The following is a 10,000-nucleotide window of genomic DNA, read 5'->3' as shown; positions in this document are numbered from 1 at the left end:
TGATACCTCTTCTGTAGTCATTTCATAAATGGCTGAGTAGTAGGCCTAGACAATGGATATCTATATGTTATCCATAGAAGCAACCTTGAGAATAACGACGTCACCATTATACATGATTCTCAATCATGTGGTTCAGTCTCTCATTTGAGTTCGGACCTTGATGAGACCTTGATTCCCTGGCTTGAGCTATCGCCCCATTAGTGTCATACACTTTCTGGTTGGAACCGAATGGAGAGTTCATAAATGAACTTTCCCATCCAAACAACAATGTTGTAAGCTTCTATATGGCAATATATTTTGCAGACATGATGGAACACATTAAAGTCATTACTTTTAACGTTTCCACCCAAATATCTCTTTAGTCATAATAAAGAGATATCTCATTATCACTTCATTCATAATGAAGAGATATTCTATGATGGATTAGATTCATAATCTAATACATTTACGCTTCCATTACGTTACTCTAATTCTTCCTCATTCTTGAGGAATCTATCCTTAGTATTTCTTAAATACCTAAGGATTCACTTGACAGTTGCCATGGTTTTGATCCTGGGCTTGCACTGATATCATCTTGTACCGTTCTAGGTACAACTTATATCAATGTTTTCATACAATATGAAATACATAAATCACCTTTCTGCGTGTGCATAAAGGATTCTATTTACGCATTATTTCTTTGGGAGTCAAAGGGTACATTCCCTTTGAGAAGAACAACTTCCTAGTCTCACTAGAATTGTCATTCTAATTGAAGTTTATCATCATATGAGAAACTTCTTAGCATCTCTTGTCTATTTTAGGGATTGATATAATCCAATTATATCTTGAAATCTATCATTATAGATTTCCATCCCATGTATATAGACTATGTCTCCCATATACATTCTATCATTATAGAATGTTTAAAGTCATAACTTTAACGATGAAGAATTCCTTTCATTTTCAAAATTAATATATATCATGTATATATATTCAAATTTAGGAATATGATTAACTCCCACTAATCTTTTGTAAACCTAGTAAACAAAAGATTCATTTACATCTTTATGAGAAATCAAACAATTTGATCCTTTTTCTCATAAGATCCTTATAGCTCCCACTAACTTGCTGAGATTCATGATGGATGGATCTCTACAACTTATATGTCTTGTGATTCTTAGTTTTAGACATATATTATCAAGACTATCTTGATAATGGTTTCGGAAACCCATATTATGTCCAAACATTGAATCACCATTTAGTTGTTTCTAGCAATCTTCGAATTAATTGAAACTAAGACTATGTCAAAGACGGTTTCTTCAAAGTCAACCATTTTCTTTGAGTGTAGTCACCTTAAGCTACCGATTAGCCATTAAGGTTTCATTATTTCGATTCAAATGGTACTTTACCATTTCCTTGAGTATATGTCATATATACACTCAGTGTAGTCATAAGGATTTTCATTCTTATTTCTTTCGAATTAAGAGGTGTAACTCTATGACATAGTCATAAAGTTCAAACCATTCAACTGAGACGATTTATAAATCCTTCTCGACTACCTTGGAGCTTGTGGTGTAGGAACTAGGTTGTTATATTTGTTGATCATATCAAACAAATATTGCTTATTTGCACACAACCCCAAATCTTAACATGTTTAAGATTTGTCTTTCTTTCCAACTACATCTTATGGAGTTATGAAAATTTTGGAAGATCTTCTAATTGACAATCATATTGTTTTAGAAGTATATATATCCTATATATGGGTAATAGATAACATCCAACGAACTAAATTTTATTCAAGTTCGTTCTTCTCCTAATGGAGAAATTCATTATCTTATGATGCTATTTTCCTTGATATCTTTCAAGGAAACTCATCTAAAGTGTTATCTTTCCTTGGATCAAATCCAAGGAGGTAAATACTTTAGAAGTCTTACTCATCAACTTACATTTCTTGAATTCTTTGAAACCTTTTGCAAAGTATTCGGACTTGTGTTTATTCAAAATAAACTATAGTCCAACCAAGAGTGATCTTCGGTGAATGTCATACAACATGAGTAGTATTATGTTGTGGATAAGAGCCACTAACATCTAAGTGAATTAATCTCAACAACTTTGTGATTCTTTCTTCTTTCCAAAAGAATAAAGATTCAAACATTTCGCCTCTATACAATTTTAACAAGAAGGCATTGGATCCGGATCTAACGATCCAAAGCATCCATATATTACCAACTCGTAATTTATGTTTTAGAGGTGTCACAACTCAGTGGGATTAGTCACTACCTTGCAACCTTTTGGGTTTTAAGCATCGTTATATTCTTAAACAGTTAACACTACCACATCATCTCTACTATAGAGACAATTAATTAGATTACCATAATCTAATCATTCATTAATAAAGAACAATGTTTTGTCAAACAAAACATTCATCCATCTCTACAATAGTGACGGAATTAAGTTCCTTAAAATTGGGACGTAAAGACAATCTTTGGTTTTTCCAATTTCTTTGGTAGTTCATATGATAAAGTAAGTACAATCCGCTTTCGCAGAGATCTATATTTGATTCACATTTCGAATGTGAAGTACTTTCTCTTCTCTCATTTATCTTCTACTTCTTATTAGCCACACTTTTACAACGATTGTAAAACATAGTTGCTAATACAGAATCATGTATTCAAGTAGAAGAACCAACTGTTTTGAATTATTCAAGAACATTTTACAACACCTTCGAAAGGTGTGTTCTTGACACTTGCAAGACATTTCTTGCAAATACCCCTTCCAATGTCCATCCTTTCATAAAGAAAGTTTGTTCCCTTGGAGTTATTTTTGCTTTCTTCATTTGACTTCCCTTTTGACTACAATAGTCATGGTCCCTAAACTCCCACTATCTCTCTTGAAACTTATTTCAATTGTGTTATACACATCAAACAATTTGGAGAGTGTGTGGTTATTGTTCACTATATAGTTTACAATAAACTTAGTGAACCATTAGGATAGGGACACAAAGGTGAAGTCCTTGCCTAATTTCCGTCTCGTTAAGTGGTTTAACACTTCAACACTCAATGATTCAAAATCATCATAAGTCCATGTTGATGGACTATTTTTGTCAACCAACCATTATGTTCTAAACATAATTACAAACTTTCAAGAGTTGTTAAGGCAACTCTCATTTCTTCATACAACAATTTGTAAGTGAAGAATCATGGCACATAAAGTGTCCATGCCCTTGTGCTTACTTCTCAAGTTCCTTGTTCGTGTAACAAAGAGACAAGCACTAGAGTTTGCATTGTCCTCTTCATGGTAGACTTATCTAACATGTTCTTCCAATGATACATTATCAATAGGAAGATTGTGAGGATGAGACTACTTAGTTACATCTACAAGCCATTAAAGACAATCTATGGGATTGTAGAACTAAGTCCGGAAATTAAAGCATTCGGCTTTTCTTTGTCAAGTTTTGGATAGTGTTTGCAAATATATTGGTAAACAAATACATAACGAATATAAATTGATTGATTTTAAGCTATTTGATCCGGGTCTTTAAATCAAAATAGCACCACCCACTATTTTTAGCAAATTCCATATCCCTCATCGGAATTCGAGAGTTTTTAGAGGAAACTCTTAGTAGGGTATGGGAGGCTCACTATTACCAAGCCCACCTCACGATGATACGATATCGGCTAGCATTAATAATAATGAGAGAGTACGCTTACTCATTTGCATCTCTTGCAAGTACCCATCTTATTTGGCCTCTAGAGAATGTTGCCTCACAATGATATGATATCGGCGCCATTGCACTTAGTTAAGTTATTCCCACCATGCTTAGTTCATGAAGGGGTTCAAGAATAGCCTCACAATGATATGATATTGGCCATCCTCGTTGCCTACACTCACCTCATCATATGCGTATAGACTCCTCCTGAGTGTAAGCATGCACTTTGTACTCCCCCATGATAGGGTGAAGCCGGTGTACAAGTCACAAACGATTGGAGCCTACCACGGTGGAAGGCCACGAAGAGATATTCAAAGCATCTCTCGCTTATCAACTTAATATTGATTTGGTTGAGGGTTTTTAGGTCTCATCACATATAAACATACATTTTAATCCAATTAAAACATTTTGGTCCTATTACAACTATTGGTCCATATGATTGATTTAGTAGTATATAATACTCCCACTATGCTTTTAAAACGGTTTTTAAAGCAAGACTATATGGTACTACTAACATAAGATTTGCATTCATTGATGGACTATATAGTTGCCTTAGGGCCTTAGGATGACTATGAACCTTTGATTCGATTCAACACGAGCCTAGTGTTGAATCTCGGTCTAGGGATGGTGATTGATTTTAGCTACGCGTTTAATCACATTAAGGCGTGTTGTCTTATTGGGCGTTGGACCCAACTACTCCAATTTCATGCATATCGAATAAAACAAGAAAGGAGTACTTCAAAGTAAATAAGAGCTTATGCTCTTTTACAACAATTGATCAAATCAAATTACTTTAAAGTAAAGAAGAGCTTATGCTCTTTTACAACAATTGATCGTATCAAATTACAACCAAAATTTAATCTACACATTCCCATGGTTCAAACAAATTTGAAACGGCCTTTCACATAGCTCAATTATAGTAGGCTTAGGTTCATAATCACCATTTCTTTAATTAATTAACGCTTTAACTAATTAAACTTGAATGCAACATTTTCATTTGGTTTTTTGTATCCATAGAATTGATTTAAATGGAGCTAAATGAAATGAAAATCCAATTCTCATTTAAAGAGACAAAACAATTTTGTTCTCTACCTAATTTGGGCCAAAATGCTATGACCTCAACTTTTGGGCCATTTTGCAAAACTTAAACTTTTGGGGTCACTTTGTAAAAACACAAAAGTCCACTACTTCATGTAATTACAACTAGAACCCAAAAATTTCCACAAAAGCTAAAGCTTCATTAAAGGAGCAAAACAATTTGTCCTTTTAGTGATTTTGGACCTTTATGTAAAAATGTAAACTTTTGGGTCAAAGTACAAATACACAAATGTATCAAAACTTTATGTAATTGCATAAAAGCCCCACAAGGACCCTAATTGAGTAGGGTGGCCGGCCATTGAAGCAAAGTATTAAAAAAAAATTTCAAAGTTTTTGTAATTGGGGTGTGTGAAATGGAATAAATCATTACACACCTACCCACTAAAATTTCTTTAATTTTTCAAAATAAATATCTAATATATTTAAACATAAGAAATATTTCAAAGCAAAAACTTTATGAAATAAATCAAAACTTTGAATCAAAACACCAAACCTTTTGTTCTTGGCAAGAACATATCAAGAACAATGAAGAACATTCATGAAAACCCATAAGAGCTCCATGAACATTCTTCACCCAAAAACATACCAAAACCACTCAAACTTAAAGGAAATAACATACAACCATACTAGGGTACATAGGGGTTCCAAAAGTCACTTTAAAACACTTTTAACAAGTCAAACAAGAACCCAAAAATCCACCCTTTGGATTTGGTCGAATTTCCCCAAAAACATGGCACCAAATTTTAGCTCCAAAATTCATGCTCATATGAACTACATCTACAACATTTGAGATGGCAAATTTTCTAACAAAATTTACATTCAAAGAAGCAAGAATAAAGCTTGTAACAATTACAACATTCAAATCACAAACTATGAACTACAAAACCCAAAAGGATTCACCAACTACTAGACTTAGGCTCTTGATACCACTTGAAGGAAGATTTGTGAAAAACAAGTTGATTTGAGCAACATCAACAACATGCAATTAACAATTAAAAGGCGGAATCATGTTTATATGCACTCAAAAACAAAACTTAACCCATGAACTTCAAAGCCTAGTAGATAGGTGAACCAAGACTCAACTCAAAACAAAGTGAGTTGAGAAATCAATACCTTTGTAGATTCCTCTTTGCATAAGCAAAGGCTAATCACCCAAAGAGAGGGCCTTCATTCCTTGCATCTTAGATCCATGGATTTGGATGGATGAAAAGGTTTCTCCAAGTTCCCAAAATTGAGAATCTCTAATGATTCATCACCAAGGCATAATGAAGAAGAAAATGAGTGACCTTGGAGGAGTTTGATTGCTAGATGATCCCTCCAAGGTGGCCGAAATTTTAGAGAGAAAGGAGAGCTTGTGTTCTCATCCTTTCCCCAAAAATTACCACATGTCAATTTTAGGCTATAAAGTCCTTTATATAGTCCCTTCAAATAAGTGACCTAATGGACCAAAAGCCCTATTCTTCTAACATGGCCGGCCTATAGGGTTTATTGGGCTTTCAAGCCCTTTGTTTATTCAAGTTGTCATACAATTTGAGTTAATGAGCTTGACATTCAAATCCCATTGGGCCTTGCGGCCCAAAACTAACCCGAGGTCTTTAACGAACTTATTCGTTTGATTAATTAACATATTAATTAATCCTAGCCTTAGATAAATAATTAAACCATTTAATTATTCTTATTCATCTCCGTTGTTTCTTCAAACTCTACCTTACTCGGTGAACGATCCATTAGGTTCCTTTTAGCGAGGCAGTGGGCGATTAAAAACTCTTTCTAATCGATTGTGAATTGAAACTTACTTTCAATTCTCCCGTTAGTGATAATACACTTTTAGGGCTTCCACAAACCATGGTTGACGCCTAGCAGTATGTCATGGTTACCCAAGCTAATCAGAAGAGGTGGAGAACCTATTCAGTTTTAGGATTACAAATGCAATACGGTCTTTCTCTAATACAATACTCTTGACCACATTGTTTGATTTGATAGTTTATTCATGTCTACTATCCAATGTGAATCTTGTACTTATATGATTACCTTGAATGTGATCTGGAACGCATTCCAACATCTCATTCATACTCTGGCCAGAGATTCTAAATCATATCATAGAGTATTCTCCCTCAAACAGTTTGAAGGTTAGAGATCCCTTGTTGCGCATTCACTTGCCTCCATGGCTAAGTGGCTTAACCCCGACGATGTCGTGGACACCCTGATAGAGTGACTTTGACATAATCAAAGATCAAGTACCTAACCACAAGACAGCTGTGATGCCTCAGGTCAAAGGACTACTTTGCATTATCCCAACCATGAGTTCTCATGTGACATGAATATGAGAACTCTTCGTTGATCGTGTTCAGTGAACTCATTCTCTATTGAGCACCTACGTACTTGTCTTGATGTCACACACACCAATGACTCGAGACTAGTCACTCTCCCTGAGAGAAGACATAGCACGTACTGATCTTAACGGACTGTCAATGCCCAATTGACAATCCTATGATCAGGAACGTTTAGGATGTGTCAACGAAAGAATGGTCTCATGAATCTAACTTCTTTAGATCGCATTCTTCCAATCACATATTCCTTGGACTTATCGTTTAAGCATATAACATTTATATGAGACGGCTCAAACAATAATGTTTGCCCTTAGTATTAAACTAGATTAGTTTAACATGTGAAATGTCCATAAAGTATCATCATATGATTGGTTTTAGGGCACATTTCCAACAAGTTGGTTACTGTGATGCTGACTATGCGGGAGATCATGACACCAGGAGATCAACAACTGGGTATGTGTTTAAGCTTGGTTCTGGAACCATCTCTTAGTGTAGCAAGAGACAGCCGACGGTATCTTTGTCAACCACAGAAGCAGAGTATAGAGCAGCTGGTACAGTTGATGAGTGATCTACATCAACCAGTAGATTATCCAGTACCATTGTACTGTGATAACCAATCGGCCATTCGCTTGGCGGAAAATCCAGTCTTTCATGCAAGAACTAAACATGTGGAAGTGCACTACCACTTTATCAAAGAAAAGGTTCTACAAGAAGAGATTGAGATGAGACAGGTCAAGACGAATGATCAAGTTGCGGACTTGTTCACAAAAAGTTTAAGTACAGGCAAGCTCGAAAATTTTCGCTGTCTGCTCAGCACAGTGCAAAGAATGAGAGCTGACATTGAGGGGGAGTGTTGAGTGCTCTATACAATTAATCAATGTCACAAATGTTAGGTATGGTTGAGTGGAAAAATTAGGTGCAATTAATGGGTTTTGTGTGGTAGTAAATAATCTTAGTTTAATTAAGTGTGTGGTGTAGCTTTCATTTGGTTTGCTATAAATACCCAAGTCCCCAAGCATTGTATATCATCCAAGGAAAAACAAAGCCTAGAGCTAAATAAGAAAAACTTTGCTAATTAGTTTGTTTTGTGAGCTTTCTTTAAGAGTGTGCTCTATTTTCTTCTTCTTGGGATCATTAGAGTTATCTTGGATACTCTTCTTATTCAACATATAGTACATCTTGTTCCATATCTTTTAGAAACTGAAAGAAAAAAACCTACAGATGCTATAGTAATTTAGGGGAGGGGCCGGGATGGATTGGTAGAAAATAAATCCCATCTAGCTTTTATAGTACAATGATAGTTAGGATGAGTTTCTGAAAGACATCGTACTAAGGACCTCTACTGCGAGTAAATCCTGTTGGGCTTCGTTGCTCCGAATTGGAAGTTCGATAAATTATTATAGCCTCTTTTGTCCCCAGAATGGCTTTATGAAGCAGCCTTGAGGTATGACAACAAACAAGTAGGCACAAATTTTGGGGTGTTCCAATGTTATGCTCCGAGACCTCTTCATCCTTTCCGTATTCTGGCTCTCAGCAAATATTTTCTTCATTCTGTTTGTAATTTTAAAAGAACAAATTGAATGAGAATGCACAATATTATAGAGGTGATATTGGTACCACATAACATAAGAGAAAATACATCTTACATCTTTGTGTTTTAAGACGAGAGATTCCATAATCTGTAATCTTTTGAGAAACTCCGTTAGCAGTTCCCAGATGTATTAATTTTGAAGAACCGAATTCAATTTTCTCAAATTATCAAAAGCAGGCGCACAACAAGGCTTGGAATTAGGTCAAATGAAAAACCAAGAATTAAAAGTAAAGACTTCTAATTTACAATCCGCTCGGTTACTTGGAAACTTGAAACGTTTAAAATTTATATATGAACTGATATTCTACTCTTTTGAGAAAATCTTTTCAACGTAACATTATCGATAATTAGCAACTGAAATGAAGGATAACACTTATAGCAGATAATGCAAAGGGCTAGGTTTGAATTTCCTATTCATCGTTTCCAATTTCTCAGTAACCAAACAGATGGTAAAGAAACCAACAACATATGAAGCAGCACAACAATAGTGGCAGCGAATGATTTGATAAGAGTCTGAACCTTCTAAGCTCATGCATATCATCATGTGTGGAGTTTGCTAGCAACACTCTGCTATAGAATAGTCATTCTGCGTTCATTCACTTGTTAGCACTTTGAACAATACACATTCTGCACTCCGAGCAAATGGACACACAAACAACGGGGTTCCCTATACGCTTTTTGGGACGAATTATTATGAACACACGAACCCGGAGCAAATGAATGATTATAATTAAGATAGATTACACTTATTAGTATTTTAAAAATCTCATTATGCACTCCTCACAATTATATTTTTCTTTTTATTTATAGAGAGTTTAGAGTGCAAACTAAGAATATTTTAGTGCTATGAAAACAAATCTACTATAAGACTCTAGATTTAAGATATATTTAATGGTATATTTGACTGCGTTATAATGAAAATAGAAAGTGTAACGGTTATTTTTTATAATTTTTGAAAGAGTCATACGCAACACGCTATTGCACAGAAACAACACGTGTTTAGATTGAAGCTTATTGAGACATATTAAAAATGAATAGATCCTTTGAGTTCATTGGTTGTGTCATGAACATTACATACTATACTCATTTTAATACGTTGATATCCATTGATTTATAAATATATTAAAATTTCGATTAAATACACCCCCTAAATTATTTGTTAATTTAGTGCGCAATTGTAGACATCAAAGTTTCGGTGGTCAAGTAATGAATCCCACACAATCTACCACTTGCAACGCTGCTAGAATGTTAGAGATTAGCATGCTGATGACAATGCTTTATATGTTGGATTAA

Source organism: the organism of the source record quoted next, unplaced genomic scaffold (assembly GCF_019419815.1).
Source record: "Pyrus x bretschneideri cultivar Hongxiangsu unplaced genomic scaffold, Pyrus_bretschneideri_v1 Contig25, whole genome shotgun sequence".
NCBI classification, from domain to species: domain Eukaryota; kingdom Viridiplantae; phylum Streptophyta; class Magnoliopsida; order Rosales; family Rosaceae; genus Pyrus; species Pyrus x bretschneideri.
Note: the sequence above shows the minus strand (reverse complement) of the source record.